An 18,483-nucleotide genomic window follows, 5' to 3' on the forward strand; every position below is an offset into this window, starting at 1 on the left:
ACATCTCTTTCATATTGCTCCACGTGAACCTCTGCAGAAGCTTATTATAGGTTCTCAAGAAACCATCATGATCACCAGAGTCGGGAGTGTCATGGTACATGTGGAGCACTTTTGGAACTAGAGCCTCCGGCACGACGAATCTTCCATTGGCAAACTGTAGACCTTCGCATCCTTCCCATAGTTTCGTCACGTTTAACACTTCATGTGGAACTTCGACCGCCAGTCTTGATAACGCATCTGCATCCGTCAACCCGCTGCCTGCACGGTGGATAACCTCAAAATCGTACTGCTGCAGTTCGTTTATCCAGCGCGCCAGCTTTCCTCTTGGCTCCGACTGACTGAGGAGATAGGTCAGAGCCTGATGGTCTTAGATCTCGAATACACGATGATGCCATCAATGTAAACATTGCAAAAAATTCCGAGATATGGCTCAAGAACGCAGTTCATCATCTTTTGAAACCATGCAGGTGAGTTTTTCCAGCCAAAAGGTAGTCTATTATATTCGTATATGTCGAATGGTGTCACAAAGGCGGAAAACCTTTTTGTCTCCTCTGACAGTGGCACTTGCCAGAAGCCTTTGCACAGATCCAAGCAAGAAAAAATCTTGCAGCTCCCGGTTTCGTTGATAATTTCGTCGATAAGTGGCATTGGAAACGAAAATACGTCAGTCTGTTTGTTGACCTGTCTGTAATCAGTGCAGAGACGAAATGTGCCACCTCCTTTAGGAGCAATGGTGATCGGACAAGCGAAGGCAGAGGTTGATGGGCGGATGACACCGGCGTCGAGCATCTTCTGTAGGTGTTCCTTCAACCAATGTTTCTTCTCTCGTGACATATTGTAGGCCTTGCGTTTCACTACCGTCTTGTCGCGAAGTTCAAACGGTACTTCAAACTTTGATGTGGCCTTTGGATAGCCCCCGACGCATATTAGCTCTGGATACAAGTTCATAACGTCCGTTGCTGAGGTAGGCTTCCGTTGAAGTTCAGCAAGTGAAACCGAAAACTTTTGGCGGTCATCTCGAGTGGTGACTTCCCCATCCCAGTAGAGGTTTAGTCGCAGCTGTTGCATGACTGGGCGAGACAAGAGCAACTGATATTTTACTCCGTCGAGTACGAGATCCTTAGTTAATGTGCTTTTTCCTTTGCATGTGATTAACACTTCCGCCCACTCATTATACGACTGTTTCCTGCCGTCGTAACCATACACCGTCACAGGACAATCTTCCACGATGCTTAGGTCCGGAATTTGGCTCTTGTTTACAACTGTTACCGAATCTCCACTATCTACTAAAGCCTCGACGTCCTTCCCATTTGCTTGCACAGAAATGTACACAAGCTTGGCACGATCGGTAAGGAAGATGGTCTCTTGAAATGAGAACGGGTGACCTCCCGATGTCAACTTGGTCACGGTTTTACACCGAAATCTGTGATCTTCAGTAGATGAAGTACTGTAGCCGTTATAAGCACTCTCTTGATGCTGCAGAGTGCATAAATCTTTCATAGTCTTAAGCAAGTCATCCACAGTATGCGGAGTTCGTAGTTGGACATCTTGTTGCATGTTCTTAGGAAGTCCTAATATAATCAGAGGTATGAGCGACGAGTCCAATAACGTGGAGTCAGTAACATGTAGCAGCCTTCTCTTCTCAAAAAATATTCTACCAGAGGGCCGGAACTATATTTGAAGGCTATAGCTCTATCCCAACTCTGGAGCTTACTCTCGGAGAAAGACGTCAAAAAACTGTCTCTCCACTCAGCCCACGGCCGGTTCCGTCTTTCCGTGATTCTTAAGTCATGCCAGGTTTTCGCTATGCCTCGTAGGTACAAGCGCATATTCATAACCTTGTCAAGGTCTTGTCGCCAACCATTTTGGCCGCACGCGTACTCATAGAAACTCAGCCAGGCTTGAGCGTTTGCAGATGATGAACCGTCATAAACATCCGGTTTGACCGTTTCCAACGACGGCCTCCGAGAATGCTGCAGGACGCTTTTCGTCAGGAGCTCTAGTATTTGTTGCTGGTGTTCACGGTTTCTCTGCTCGAATTCCATTATATGATGAAAAATGTGTTTCGCACTCTCATATTTCCGGTCTTGTTCACTCATGCTGATCGTACACATTTACGTACTACCACCAATAGCAAAACGTCGTGTTTGTGAGCGTTCTGAAGAAGGGATCAGTGCTCACCCGTGACAGCGAACCATCGTCCGTGGAAAAAGCTTGCCACGCTCGCACACCTGTCGTCGTCCGCGCAGATTTCGGTGACGTCCAAGCACATGGTCCTCGGTAAAACGACGCGGATGAGGTGCACAACACAGGTTCCTATCCTGTCCTTGACTGCGCTAAATTTGTAATAAAACTGAGATAATCAGTATGACAAGACAGCCATCCTTGTTTATTCTAACTTCTTTCTCCTCTTCCCCTCGCCTTCTTCTTCTACCTTACATGTAAGATCTAGCCATTACTGAGGGTGTAGTTTGCAGCGGAGGGGTGGTGAGGGTGTGGAGCTTGGCCTTCTTTTCAGGGCGCGCGGCAGCACAGGCTGTCGCGTGGAGGGCCTCTTGCTCCTTAAATCGCTCGTCAATTTGGTGAACAAATTCGTCTAGACGGCTAGTGAGGTTGGAGGATTGTTGGGTGAAGGCTAGGATGGCCGTCTGCACCGTGGCCTGAATTTTGGCCTCAACAACTTGTTCGAATTGGGAGGGTAGGGCCGGGGTTGCCGCGGCCGATGTTGGTGTGGCCGAGGAGGTAGTGGGAGTTACGGCCTTCGTCTTGGCCGGCGCTTCGCGAGTAGGAGGAGAAGGTGGTAGGGGAGGGAGTTTATGAGCGGCCGAGATCATTGTCGCCGGGGTAGGGGTGTGGACCTGCAGGAAGGCATGCAGCTGCGACAGAAGACGGTTGGTGGTGTGGAGGGAGGCGAGCTGTGCGCGGACATGCACCATTTCCTTATAGAGGGGGTTGGCGGAGTCTTGGGAGACTAAATTTGGGAACAAAATTCAGTATATGCATCCACTGTGTGAAATTCTATTGTATTTATTACCTCATTAGAACTTTAAATTACTCCACTCGTTTTATATGTTCAACTTATGATCGAATAGCTACTCTAACCCAAAATAAAACTAAACTTGAATTTGTAACCCGTAAACTGATACAGTCGAAGCCGGATATATCGAATCTGAAGGGGATCACAAAAAGTTCGTTATATATATATAAAATAATAGGCCCTCAGGTAAACGGTAGCTTGATATATCCGCGTACGACTGTATCTCCGTCACCGCATATATGGCATCGTATTGATCAGCTGTACAAAATACGTATCAGATTTAGCCACATTAACTTCCTTCAGCTCTTTCTGGCCTCGCACAGCCCTTGAATATTATCGCCTCCCCAAAGAAATTCTAAAGAGCACTAATAAACGCAAGTTTCATGCAACATCAACTAGCGTACGTTGGGTAATCAAAATTTGTTAATTACTTACTATGTTCCTTTAAAGTTCTTTGTAAGGTCAGGTAATATGGTATAATTGTAAAGCTGCCTTCGTCGTGCGCACTGAAGTTTTTCCGCGTACCACCAGATAAAATTATATGATGAGAAAGTTACTTTTTAATAACTGAATTATTTGTTTAGCCTGCTCAACCCACTTCCTTCCGTAATGCCTTCGAGTGCTGACGGCGCAAATAAATATATTATTAAACTGTAAAAAATATTTCTTGGATGAGGGGTCGTCACCTCCGGCAATGTTTCATCATCATCATCAGACTATATTTATGTCCATGGCAGGACGAAGGCCTCGCCCAGCGATCTCCAATGACCCCTATCCGGCGATGTATAAAATATGTGCATTATTTAAAGCTACATAGTTTAACACTACATAGCTAAACTCAGTTATTCTTCTGAAATAACTAGTCAGTTGTTCCTCTTAGCCACTTATTTTGTCTGTGCATGAAAGTCTCTCGTCTTATTTGCTCAAATGACATCCTAATTAACGAGCTTTTGAAACTTACATCGCTTTGGTAAATAAGTTGCCATCTGTTTTTGGACTAACGCGCTAAAATAAAAAAAAAACGTACATTGCTTTATAAATGCAGTGGATGAAATTGCTGCGAAAAGGCAAAGCCGTGTAATACATTTGAGCTTTTCATTACATGCCTATAGCCAGGAAGTTCATGCAACCCAATGATTGTGTATTGTTACATTCTCAAATTCCTACGGCATTTCCCCTACGTGGAGAAGCCAGTTTAACTTTTAAATGATTCACAATTCGACTTTGTGATGTTTCGATCGTATATTCGATAGAGAGAAATGTGCATGACCAATAGGAACATATGTTGGAGGCAAAAATTCTTATCAAATTTTGCAAAATAATCTGTGTTTACTAACTGAACAGCATATTTCTACCCTAGAACAGATAGGAAATTGAAATGAATCACATGCATCAAAGTTTGCAGTGCGAGTTTTATGAAGTACAGTTGCAGTTTCATTTCTTTCAAATTATGATATATGATAGTTGATGTGATGACTTCAATTTCCTGTTTTTTGTTTAGGCTATACTGACACTGCACAAACTATATTTTTTGTCATAATACGGAATGCAGGCCGCAGAGTGCGGCTCATAAACACATCGGGATAATGAGGTGTAATTTCTGGATACATTTCTCGCTATGGGTAATATAGGAGCCCCTTTCTCACAATTATGTCTTGGTTGAGAGCGCGTTTGCTGAAAGTGGACTGATTGTCCGCGCTTTCCGTATAGCTACCCAAGTGACTGTGACAGCCTTTCGCTGTTTAAGGTGGTGGTTCCACTCCGGCGGCACGAGCCCCTCGTTTTCAGTACTTTTGGAGTAACCGTGGCGGCTCTTCTACTTCAGATATAAAGTTGTGGTATATACCATAAAAAGCTAAACTCTTGTAGATTCCAACTATATATAATATAAGGAAATTGATTATGTGATTTAGAAATAAATGTTCAAGAACAAGCATGAGATACATGGTTTTTGCGAACTGTGTCTCACTTGTGACCATGTTTAGAATAAAATACCGCACTTACTGCATTTCGGCTTGCTCTGTAGCTTTAGGACATATTTATATGGTTCCTAGACGCAGCAAAATAATTTTGAATTTTTACTTTTTGAATAATTTGCTTTTGAAAATTGCCAAATCTTGAAATCTTCTGTTGTACACAGCCCGGCAACTACATGCTCAAGGAAGCTAAATTTTGATAAACTAGAGTTTAAGGAATTTCCGTTTAGGACGTAAAATTTTATTCATGTACCTTTATTAGTTTTAAACCGCAGCTTCGTGACTTTAGTACCTTCCCGCAAAAAAATAAAAAAATAAAACAAGAATTCTAAATATTGCTTACTTTCGGCCGCATTATTAGGAAAACTAATAAAGTTAAGTGAATGAAATTTTGCGTCCTAAATGGAAATTAATTTAACTGTACTTTACCAAAATTTAGCTTCCTTGAGCATGTAGTTGCCGGGCTGATTACAACTGAAGATTGCCATATTTAGCAATTTTAAGAAGCAGATTATCCAAAAAGTAAAAATTCAAAATTATTTTGCTACGTCTAGGAACTAGACAAATATGTCCTTAAGCTACAGAGCAAGCCGCAATGCAGTAAGTGCGGTAGTTTCTTCTAAATATGGTCACAAGTGAGACACAGTTCGCAAAATCCATGTACCTCATGCTAGTTCTCGAACATTTATTCCTAAATCACATTAATCAATTTCTTTATATTATATATAGTTGGAATCTAGAAGAATTAAGCTTTTTATGGTATATACCACAACTTTACATCCTAAGTAGAAGAGCCGCCACAGTTGCTCCAAAATTACTGAAAACGGGGGGCTCGTGCCACCGGAGTGGGACCGCCACCTTAAAGCTTTCAGCCTTTCGATGCCTAGCGCGCCTGAAATATACACAAATAACGCGCTTGTCCGGAACCAGGAATGTCGCAAGCATTATGCGATGGGGGCGATTACCCTTCTACGGGTTAGTCGCGTCCTTCAGCAAAAAATAAAAACCGGGGAGTGACAAGTCATTTTTAACGACAGGCTGTCGCTCTTATCGTTATCACAAATGACGACTTGCGCCAACGTACTGCGCTTTGTCAGGAAGCTGTTATGGTTCATTCTTTAGAAAGGCTATTTATTTTTTGCCGCAACGTAACTTACGTCATCGGGGCAGATTTTAAAATATAAAGGTCATATGTCAGGCGGTGGTACCTAGGTGACATGAACGCCCGAGAAAGATGGACTTGTACAGCCACTTTCTTTTCGAAGCGCTGATAACTTTGCAATTTAAAACATAATAGAACTTCGTACATGGTATTTTTCCTAACAGCTTAACAGAAGGCTAATCAGTCCTGATATTATTAAACTTATTACTTTTTAGCAGAGACACTTTCCGATGACTTCAATATATATACAATACAGGGCTCTGTAATTTCAACCGTGACTTTACGAAGGTACGTTGGCGCACTTCATGTAATAATCCCAGTCAGCCTACTCACATAACCGCATTACTAATCACATCTGCCATGGCCTCGGCTACATCCCAAGAAGCAATTGCCTACCTATTTTGATTACTTGAAACTCGGTAAGCTTAAGAGAGGCTAAAATTCGAATAGGTATGCGTAGTATGGAATTAGTATGGAACCTACCGTGATATAGAACATATGAGTTACACTCGAGTCTGTCCAAAATCGGACAGTAACGTTCATTTACTTTGACTATTCATTTATCATCAGTGTTAATAAACAAAACGCATGCTGTGCCGATCTTTCCCCCCACCTCACCCAAAATTCAGTTGGGCGCAGGCTACCACCCTGCGTCTGCTACAAACAAATACGTACCCTTCACCCGCCCGCCTCCACCTTATATTCCCTGAAGTTTACAGTACCCCCAACTGCCGGTGCTGTGGCACTCACCCGGCTACGCTTCCGCATATGCTGTGGGAGTGCCCAGCACAATACACTCACATTCACACCACGACCCTCTCGTTGAGGTTGCGTGAGGCTCTGCGGAGCTCCGCCCTCGACGACCAAACCTGGGTGACCCAGCACGCCCGTGAGGCGGCGGCGAGGCAAGTCTCGACGTCCCCTCATCGCTATGTTGGCTTCGTGAAGTCGCCTGAGCTTGCACAAGTTCTACAATTCTACGCTCCAATATTCCATCATCAAGAGTTCGCGCTTGTCATCACGAATAAGCTAAAAAGCAACCTCGCCTTCAGAACGTATAGTCAGCGTCAAAAGCTTTCGTACCCCGGAAGGTGAAAAAATATTTATATTTCTGCGCCTTAGTCACGCATCGTAGTATTCGGATTTACAGCGTATACTGGTCTAGAGTAAACAAAACAAATGTTTTGCATAGTTTTACTGGCTGCGGGCGTAGCTGCATTGAAAATGAACTTATTCGCAGGACCTCGGCCGCGTAAACATTTGGCGGCGACTCTGCGATTGAACACCTGCATTTTCTTTATTCTGCACACAATTTTTTAATGAATGGCCTTCCAGCCAACGTCATGCAGTGCTTACACCTGGTGAATTGTCAGGACAGCCATCTCAAACATGACTTATTAAGTAGAAGAACTGAACTATTATGTAGTACGTCATTATTATCACCAATCAGGTGTAATAAATATGTAAACAAATAAAGGATAATAACATTCCCTATGAAATTTTACTAAAATCTCAGGACTACTTCAAAACTTCGCCTGTTCGTCTTGTGTACGTCCCTATACTTTCTAGGAAACTGAAAGGGAGAAATTCAAGGGTGAAATTGACTTATCTTGTGGCACCATGGCAGAAAAGGGAAGGTGTGGCTTAGTGGGCCCGTATGAAAGGAACAGCTGCGAGTGTGCTACTCACGCACAAGGAACGACACTTTTGTATTTTATTTACAGGCAGTAAAGTGATAAATGTTGTCAGTGGACACTGGCGTGATCATGACAATACCACCGTACCGATATGGGTCATAAACGATTCTAATAAGGGAACATTTCTGCAAACCCTGACGATCCTTTCTCATGTTTCTTCAATTGTTCAAACACGTTAAATTTAGGGTAGGAGAATATTCTTACAGATTTACTGAAGAATTGTAGCAGTAATTATATCATGGTGCTGCAATCTGATTCAGCAATAGAGTTAGTTAAGAACAGAACAGTAGAATGCCATAGCAACTTTGGTGATTCTAGCCGAAAACAATGTCTTCTTGCAATACTTTGTGGGCATAAGTCAAAAATGGTGTGGTCTGTGATTGGAATCGTTCTCTATTTTTACACGACAAACTACATTAACACGTCCCGGTGTCTTTTCGCATAATTTCCAATACTCCTCTGCGTACGTCGTGGTAAAAGATATGAAGACCTTTAGTATTTCTGGAATTTCGTGGAGGTATATGGGAATGGCTCAAATGATAAGACACGTGCGCTGCATATTGCTGCATATTGAGGATGGAATGTTTATGTTTCAAGGCATCGGTTTGTACTAAGCAAAAAAGCTTGTGAAATAATTCGGACAGCGTTCATTTGCACCAAAGATCCGGTACGCAAGAATTCTGCTTTGCATATAATGCAAATATACTCAGTCAAATAGGTTCTGTATTCCTTTGTAAGAATACCACGTCTGGGGCTGCAGCCAAGTTTTCTACTTCTGTGTCTTTTTGTTGCACACACTGGACACTATTTATTTTTGTGGTGCGTTTCAAGCTGCACAAGAATCGCACAAACACGCCTTTTCCATGACATAACTGAAGACGCAAAAATACTTCTTAGTAATGTCTTCATAAATGTTTGCCCTAAGAAAGAAATGAACTTTCAAAACACGTAACATGGGTTTAATGTCTCAAATACATTACACCTAAAGTGCAAAAGAAGTTTGGAACCACGTTCGCATGTTCACGAAACCAACCGGCAATTTTTTTAGGAAGACGTTGGTACAGTAGAAAGAAACGAAACAAAAACCGTAACTAAATGACCTGCATTTGGGAATATGCCATCTGGCGGGAAACCGCCAAACTAAGCAGCGACAAAGGGAAAAAAGAAGTAGCGGCGTCGCTGGCTTCGAACCTGCGAACTCACAATCGTAGTATCAGTGATCCTAATCTGTGGTCACGCAGAACGCTCGGCTATCGGTTCGACGTGCTGGTGGAGGCAAAAACTAGGTTTATATACGTACCACAATAAATTCTGCGACCTTGTTATGAAAACTGCGATTTTGGAACGACTTTTTCGCCATTTCAAGAGCTGCTGCTGCAACTAGCTGAAAGCTGAGTCATTGAAGTTGATAAATCCCCGGTAATACGTCGATCGATGGAATAGGCTCATCGAAAATTGCTTTTTACTGGCCAAAAAAGCCTCCATAATTTGGCCTTTTCCATAGGCTCCCAATGCTTCGAACTTCGCCCGCAATTTGGAAGTGGTTCTTTGTCGTAAGTAATGGTACCGCTTGCATGAGATATCGAGCTAAGCTCCTAGAGCCTATTTCCACGGTAATATTTTGAAAGATGGCTTCTATGATTAGTTATTTGGGAAAAACAACGCTCTCCCATATAAAATGCGCATGTTTTCAGAGGCGGCCGCTAGAGGCGCTGTTCGGCGATGTCCCAGATTCGTGGTATTGGGAACCGAACGGGGCGTGCCACTCTATGAATGGTAGAAACGCTGTGAAAGGGTTTTGTGTTTGAATGTCCGCGGAACAGAATTATGTGTGCTCGTGAATTCAAATTACAATGGGACGCTACCATGTCTGTAGGTTGTGGTTAAGTCGTAGTTTACAATTTTTCGCAGGCATTTTACTTTAAGAAATTCAATTAGGTCACTAACGCCTCTGCACCACGCGGAGGGCTTGCGTGGTTCGGTATGCGTGGGTCGGAGTGATTTTTCACTCATAAGACTGTCGGCGTCGTACGGCGGACGCCGACAACGGATTTTTTGCGACACTGGGCCGTTAACGCTATGGGGTAAAAATCTGAAGGTAGAGGCAACTAAAAAAAAACTCAAGTGATGTTGGTAACAGAACTCTGGTAATGGCATTTTAGAAGGGGTGGTTAGCTTCGGAATCACGAGGGGCGGGGCTCTGCCCTCTCTCCCTGAAAACTTCGGAGGGGCCTCGGGCCCCGGAGCCTCCCCCCTCCCCTCCCCGAGTAGTCGGCGCCTTTGAACGTAGCTGAAAAAAATTACGGGGTCTAGAACGCTTCCTTGGGGTACCCCAGAAGAGACGTAACAAAGTGATGACGAATAATTGTTTCTTACAGTAAATTGCTATCGATTTACGTAAGCGAATGTAGTCTTAGCGATGATACTTTTAAAATCAAGCGACAGTTAGCTACATCATCAAAGGCCTTAGCGAAGTCAAGCAATATGCAATCGGTCTGTACATTACTGTACAACCTCCCGCATTTTTAACTACATCGCGCGAGAACACTGTAGCATGATCGTGCGTCGTCCTGAGGGAAACATAACATTAGACGACTGTTCAACAGGAGATGGTTTAGTGCGCTTCAGAATACTTCTGCCGGTCTAGCTGGTTATCTCCGCTTAAAAGCACTAAAATGACGCGTGATGGACGCTAGCGCGATGTAGTTAAATATGAGGGAGGATGCACATGTGAAAATGCGGGTCAGTGAAATGCTGAAATATGTGGAATAAAATTATGCTTCAGACGGATGTAGCATTATTTTATATTTTGGAAGTAATATCGTCATTACCTGAAGAAGAATATATTTTAAGGTTTACTTTGTTTTTAGGAATACCTTGGTCTGTAATATCAATGGGTGTCTTGTAAGAGCAATTTTGCTCGAGAATTTGCGAAGATGGTCATCTTCACTAGTTAAGATAGACAAAAACAATGAGTTAAAAAGATATAGACAAACAGTGTCACGGATAGGAGAGTTATTTTCATCACGCAAGTAAATGCTGTTACTGCTGCAATCAGGACTTGTTACTCACCAGATCTCCTTCGCATTAGTCTTAAGAGGAAGCTTTAGTTCAGGCCCAACTCCGATTTCGCCTATTCAAATAGATGTAAAACGAAGAAACACTTTTTTTGAGATAACCATTGACCGACTTTAATGACATTTGTTGCATTTGAGAGATAAGGTTAATTCTAGTGACCGTTTGGAGCGGAATTTTGATTTAGGGTCTGAATGTTTTTAATGAAATTTACAATGATTGGTAGGTTTTAAAAAATAGAAGCACGTAGTTCATAAAAATCGTAGCTGTACACGTACAGAACAGATATCGCAGTTTAATAAACTGCATCCATTAGAGCATCCAAAGCGGAGAAATTCAATGTGTCATTTCACATCTTACGTGAACTGGTTACATTGTTTAGAAGGGTTTTGATAAAGTTCCACTCACAAATTTGTAGTCTACTTGAAAGTCATGCATATTGTATCAACTATGGCCGCTTTAGATGTGCTATTATATTTAATTTACAGAATTGTGATGTCCTTTTTCATTGCCGAATTACAGAGTTGTAAACTTGACAGTTTCATTTTCTTAACATTTGCGGTTTTTATCAATTTTATTTAAAATATTGACAGCCTACATGACAAATTCGGAACCAACCGTAAATAGATTTTTTGTTTTTCTTCTAAACGCAACAAACCTCATCAGATATGGTGCAGGGGTTGCCGAGAAAAATGATTTCTCCTCTCTCATGTATTCAGATAGGAGCGCCCGAGCTAACACCTCCTCTTAAGGAATGATGGTAAGTTTTGAGAAAAATACTTTTCCTTGCCACCAGCAATTTCATAACAGTAGTAGTCTGCAGGCACTCCTCATACTTATCCCAAGTCCTGAGGAAAACAACGCATTAGGCGACTCTTGCACAGGAGATGGCTTAGTGCGCTTCAGAATACTTCTGCCGGTCTCGCTGAATATCGCCACTTAGAAGCACTAAAATGACGCGTGATGGACGGTAGCGCGATGTAATTAAAAATGCGGGAGGATGCACATGTTAAAATGCGGGTCAGTAGTGAAATAAAATTCAAAAAGAAACGGTTGCTCTCTAGATGAGCGTAGATATGAGAAGCTGTGATATGCTCAAGCATTTTGCTACAAATCCATGTCAGGGACATGTGGCGATCATTTCCTAGGTGAATTTTTATTTCCATGTTTATGGACTGCCACCACCTTCGCTATCTTCCAGTCAGCAGGTAACATTCCATTAACTACACGACTGCGGAAATATGTGGAATAAAATTATGCTTCAGACTGATGTAGCATTATTTTATATTTTGGAATTATTATTGTCAATACCTGAAGAAGAAGATACTTTAAGGTTTACTTTGTTTTTAGGAATCCCTTGGACTGTAATATCAATCGGTGTCATGTAAGAGCAATTTTACTCGCGAATTTGCGAAGATGGTCATCTTCACTAGTGAAAACAGACGAAAAGAAAGAGTAAAAAGATGTAGACAATGAGTGTAAGGGATAGGAGTGTTATTTTCGTCACGCAAGTAAATGCTGTTACTGCTGCAATAAGAGGCGCGATCTTGTACGCGTTCTAAAATGGAATGGAGGTGGTCCGTTCCATCGATCCGCACACGATTGGTCAATTTGAACCATGACGACCACCATGACGTCAATTGGGACGTGGGCCGTGACGTCTTGCTGCTGTCAATCATTCCGTGTCGTCTGCTAACGGACGAACGCAACGGAACGGTTGCCGAGCCCGTCCGTTTCGATAGAATGGATTAGAACGGCTACCAGACGGCTTGGATTGGATTAAAACGTAAGCGTTTGGGACAGTTAGCCTCTTTCGTATCCGGTTCAATCCAAATCGGGAATCCAAACAGTTGGAGAAAATGGCATTTTCTTTCTCTGCCGTGTCTTTTCGTGTCGCCTGTGCGGCTGCTGCAGTCGCGCAGAGACGACGACCCTAGGTAGATGATGCATTTGAAGAGTTGACGGAGGAAGAGTTCCGGCCGTATTTTCGTTGTTGCATGTTGCACTCGACCAGCGTTCGAGTGTCCATCATTCACAATAGCGACGCGATCGGCGCGGGATTCCAGCTTTGGAAAGCAGCTGCATAGAATTACGTGAAACATGGCATCACATCAGGAACTTTCGATTGCAGTAGGGATGTCTCAGGATCGATCGCGATTGGGCTCGCGCAAAACGGCCAACCACATTCGAGAAATTCGTTCCCAATCACGCTTGAACGCGATCGAATATGCTCGGCTAATTATGCGCCAGCAAGGAAACATTTTCCATATTGGATATGTGCTCTAAATTCCGCTTTGCTGTTTTCAGACGGAGTTTATGTATGCTCGTGACTGATATAGCCAGTTTACAGTGCATGGTGTTATAACTCCTCACTTATGTCCTTCCTTTAACACATAGCAAACACGGAGTGGTGAATAACAAAAAAGTTGGTGAAGAAAACTCATGCGCATTTATTTCAAATCATATGTTAACTCTATTAACGGTGCAAGGATATGGTACAAAGGATGCAGGCTAATGCACAAAACATCTTGTTTACTATTAAAAAAAAAGCCGGCAGATCCCACGCCATGTGGGAATCGATGTTATCCGAAGCAGTGTGCGGGGAGCCTACAACGTTAACGAAACGACCATGAGAGCACCAAGACGTAGGCGGCTCTTTCATGACCTACATGACACGCATGTCATGAGTCCTCGGGAGTCCCTTTAGCTACACCTAAGAGACCTTAAGGCGAAAGCCATAGTCATGCTTATGACTATGACTTCGGCCATCAAGCTTTAGCCTTTTCCTTCACTTAGTACCACATCCGAACCCATTCCGTTGGTTTTTGAGTGTTGATTTTTTTTCGCTGAGTCATCGTCATTTTTGCTGAGCCATGCTCATGGCTGACTTCTACCAGCCCCCTTTAGTGTTTCCTTCTCTTAGTACCCACGTCCGAACCCGTTTCAGTGGTTTTTGAGTGTTATTCTTTTCGCTGGGTCATTGTCATGACCTACATGACACGCATGTCATGATATTTGTGTCATGACCTATCACTTATGTTCGTCATACACTCCTGTCCTACTATGCCGATTTTGGTACCGACCAAGTTAACGAAACGACCATGAGGGCACCAAGACGTAGGCGGCTGTTTCATGACCTACATGACACGCATGCCATGACATATCATTTATGTTTGTATATAATCTTATCATAGTATGCAAACTTTGGTACATACCAAGTTAACGAAACGACCATGAGAGCACAAAGACGTATGCAGCTAGATAGACAGATAGATAGATACTGTCAAAGTAGCAAATGTTCACCAAGGAATGCTTCGCATTAAAAAAAAATTCTGGAATCTTTCTTTGTGCACACTTCAGCAATGCTGATGACTACTGGTTGTGAAAAAGAATGTTAAAATGAATTGAATATCGTAGGGACAGCATCAGGTCATAGCCGCGTTCGTGCTCGCGTGCGGTCAAAGCACGACTCCGCGAAGTGGTCGCTACAAAGGCTGCTTCCCGGTGATGGCCTCCACTTGTCTCGCCTTAAGTTTGCAACCCATCGACTGCAAAAATCTCTCCGAGACCACGGGAACCTCTGCATAAAATGAACCAACTTGTAGTGCCTGTGGTTTGCAGTGTTGGGATGCACTGCCGAAATGCCAGCGGTACAGCCTTGGTTTTACGCAACGCACAATGCAAATTACACTGATTTGAAAAATGCTTACGCGTGAAACATTTTTCCAAAAGACTTCTCCGGCCTGCGTGTGCAATTCACGGCACAACAAGCAGGCATTTTTGGGCAGAAAAAGAAAACACGTCGAGCGCATGCGAGCTGCAAAGCGATGCGAAGCCGCAAACGGCCGACTTCCGGGACAAGGCCTATCACTTCCGGTAGCTTCAGTTGCGCGCTGCTCGAAGCGCCATCCAGCCCCCTATAGTACAGATCAGTGGAAATATCCTTTGGAAGTTGAAATGCAGAAGCTTGAGCCCTCTCAAATCGTGCACATGAAGTTTGAACCGATGTTGATCTTGCTCAGAAAAGGTTAAGCCTATATATGTAGTGGCGCGATCGAGTTCGTACTGTGGCTATCGGCGGACCTGAGCTGAAATTTAAGCAGTTACAGCGAAGGAAACGGCTTTTACCGCGAAGCTGTCAATGGCTTGGGTTTTTTGCATTTTCGTGTCCGTCAACAGATCTGCGTGTGGAAATACTCAGCACCCGTATTCGATGCCAAATCGCATCATTCTATGCAAAGACATGTATGTCTCATCACTTGGATATGCACTTTCAGTAGAGTAGTTATCAATAAGCACCATTTTCAAAATCAAAAGAATGTCAGGTAGATAACAAGGGTACCTTAATGATTTGCCGCTGTGCGACCGGTGTCGGCCATGTTTAAACTCGCACCGCCCTCCATTTGTCGTCCTTCCAAGCGCTTGCGCGCCCAGTTTCCTTCCGTTCTCCCGGCGTGACGGTCCCGTCGCGCGTGTCCCCCAGGTGGCGGTAGTATTCCAAGCGAATGTATACCGCCGATCAAGACCGCCAATCAAAATAAGTATGTGCGTGTGCCTTTCTTCGGGGTGACCGACGGTCGCCACTCAAGAGAAATAAAATTTGCTCATACCTTTGAGCTCAATTCTGTGTCACATCTATGCCGTATGCTAGACTGCTTCGCTGGTAGTCCACCTTCACAGCAGTGGAATGGCGCGCGGTTTTTATAGTTCAGTCTTTGCCTTAGCGACTGGAGATCGACCATTCTTTATCTCTCACTCGTCACGCGCACAGTAAGTGCGGTAAGCGGCGACACACCGCTCTGCCAACATTCCTAGACGTCACCATTCCCGAAGGCTGCCAAGCGCATTGGCTTCGTAGACGGCGGGTCTGTACGCGTTGTTCTGCTGACACATTTCTTCATTCCAGAGATGCACTGTATACCTCTACGTCAAATAGGAAACAAGAGACCTCGCTCATTTACCAACGCTGTCAGAGATGGCAAGCCCCTTCTCGCGAAAGTACAGGGCCTATAAGTGAGCGCTTTTGAGAGCATGGTTTTCTCTAATAATAATTTATCTAATGCGCAAAGTGTAACTATGATTAGGTTAAATAAAAGCGAGAATCACTAATAACAGTCGTAATGTATGTATCTTCTTCACAGTGGCCGTTGTTTAGTGGGCTTGGCCGTTCACACGGGCGCGTCTCAGGGTGGTACAACGCGGTTCATATGTAGAGATATGTATGTTTTGCAACGTTTTGACATTATTTCATGTGAGCGATGTGCTGTTTCCATAAAATTTGAGTCTCATACCAATCTGTGGCTCGATATGTCAATGCAAGTAAATGCACCGGTTTGTTAAATGCGACGCAGAATGCTGAACTCGAAGGCTTCTTGATTATGCGAAATGTCTAAAGAATGTGTGAAAGGAACGCAAAACGCGAGCAGTAAGTGGAGAAATGAGCAGCAGCGGCGGCTGCAGGCGGAACTCCGCTTGCTTTTATCGACTGCGCTGTCAGCACAACTGCGCATTCTTGAGTTCTTAAATTCTCAGCCAGTAGTAAGTAAGTGCTGCATGGCTTCCAGGAACGACATGTTGCCCCGGAGAAACCATTATAATTATTCGCGATCCACAAAACTCACAAACAACGCACACACAATATGGGCGCAGGTGCACAAATCAACAGTCCAAGGCAGTGGCACGCTTATAAAACGTTTCTTGCTGGGTGCGTTAGAAGGTAGCACAAGAAGATAAAAAAAGTGGATTGTACTTGGGACTGCGGAACAACGCTGTCACAGGAAAACTAGAAAAAAAATATGTTCGGAAACAAAAACAGATGGTGTAGTCAATGGATGCAGAGGCGATTGTCGAAAGCTACAGTACAGTGATTTCAGCTTGCCCTTAAACTATAGGGTGTTTCAGCGAACTTGGGCCAGGTAATATAAAAACAAGCATGGGCGCTACGCCTGTCGTATTGCGCAATATTGTTTTGAGCCGTATGGAGCACGTCATGATATTTTTTTCTAATCCGCCTAGCAGAGTAATTAACAAAGAATACCTAATTAACTTTCAAAATATTAACTCTAGCGAAAATCTTCATTGCCAAAGTTGTAGCGCTTGTTTGGAAACATCGGATTATTTGATCTTTACTACGATAACTGCTCTTTTTAACTTTTTGCCAGCGTTTCTTTAAAGTGCGCGAAATTAAAAAAAAATACCATGTAGCTGTCGCCTAACGCGCCGCGCTTTTAGCGCCGTGAAATGTAAGTTGAACGTAATAGCAACGGCTGCTACGCGCAGAGAGGTCGATTGAACAGGCTGTCGGTGACTGCGATCAAGGTTTTTATCTCCGTCCTTCATCACACTGTCACCCTCTTCCCCTCTATCGTGCGCCTCCATTGTTCCCAAAAGAAAAGAAAAATGCCTACGCTGCGTCAAATGCTGCCTCCGGTCCTGTACCACATTCGGACGTGGCGAGGGATTTTTCGTTGAAGAATATTTTTTCCTAATACGGTGCGCCCCTTTTGCCACTTAACGTCCATCGCAGTGACCGACAGCCTCTTCAATCGACCTCTGCGCGCGGAGCAGCCATTACTAATTCGTTCAACTTATATTTGACGGCACTAAAATCGCGGTGGGTTAGACGCCAGTCACGCGGTATTTTTTTTTATTTAGCGCACTTTAAAGAAACATTGAAAAAAAATTCAACAGGCAGTTCCTTAGTGCAGATGAAATAATCTGATGTTTCTGAAGAACCGCTACAACTTTTGTATTGAAGATCTTTCGCTAGAGTTAATATTTCAAAAGTTAATTAAGTCATCTTTGTTATTGTCCAGATAAGCTGATTGTAAAAACTACCATGACGTGCTCTGTACGGCTCAGAACAATACTTTGCCAATAGGACATGCCTAGTGCCTGTGTCTTTTTTTTAAATGCTTGGCCCAAGGTAGCTGAAACACCCTGTATACTATACAATACCCGTAATGTAGGAACACAAACTTTACAATGCGAGCCACGACATTTCCTAAAAAATTGAAATATCCGTGGAGAACAGCAATTACCTATACTACCATTGTACTAATGTACGCATTTACGATACTGCAAGAATACGCACATGGAGAGAACCTTTCTAATACGATTGTTTTGTGTGTGTCAGGATCTTGTACAGTCATAAGTTACAGCGTGCGTACAGGCGACCAATTGTTTTAACAGTACCGCGCCAGATTCGACTGGCCAACCGGCCAGCAGGAGTGTTTGCCCCTGCTATGTTCACTGGAATGAAATTATTTAGTAGTTTCTCACTAGGCCCTATCACTTCTGCGTGAATGATTGTGCATGCAAATTACCAGTACTTTAATGTTAGCTGAATAATCCTAATTATTGACCTAAGGTCATTAAAAAACGCTTGAATTTGCTCAAGTGAAAAGTGAACAACAGAGGCTTGGTTGAATTGTTGTTGTTGTTGTTGACCTGAGAGGTTGTGGCGCATACCCACAGTGGGGGATTGGCCATGAATCGGGTGGTTATATTTGGTGCATAAATACAAGGGAATTAACG

This window comes from Dermacentor silvarum, chromosome 1, assembly GCF_013339745.2.
Source record: "Dermacentor silvarum isolate Dsil-2018 chromosome 1, BIME_Dsil_1.4, whole genome shotgun sequence".
Classification (NCBI taxonomy): Eukaryota; Metazoa; Arthropoda; class Arachnida; order Ixodida; family Ixodidae; genus Dermacentor; species Dermacentor silvarum.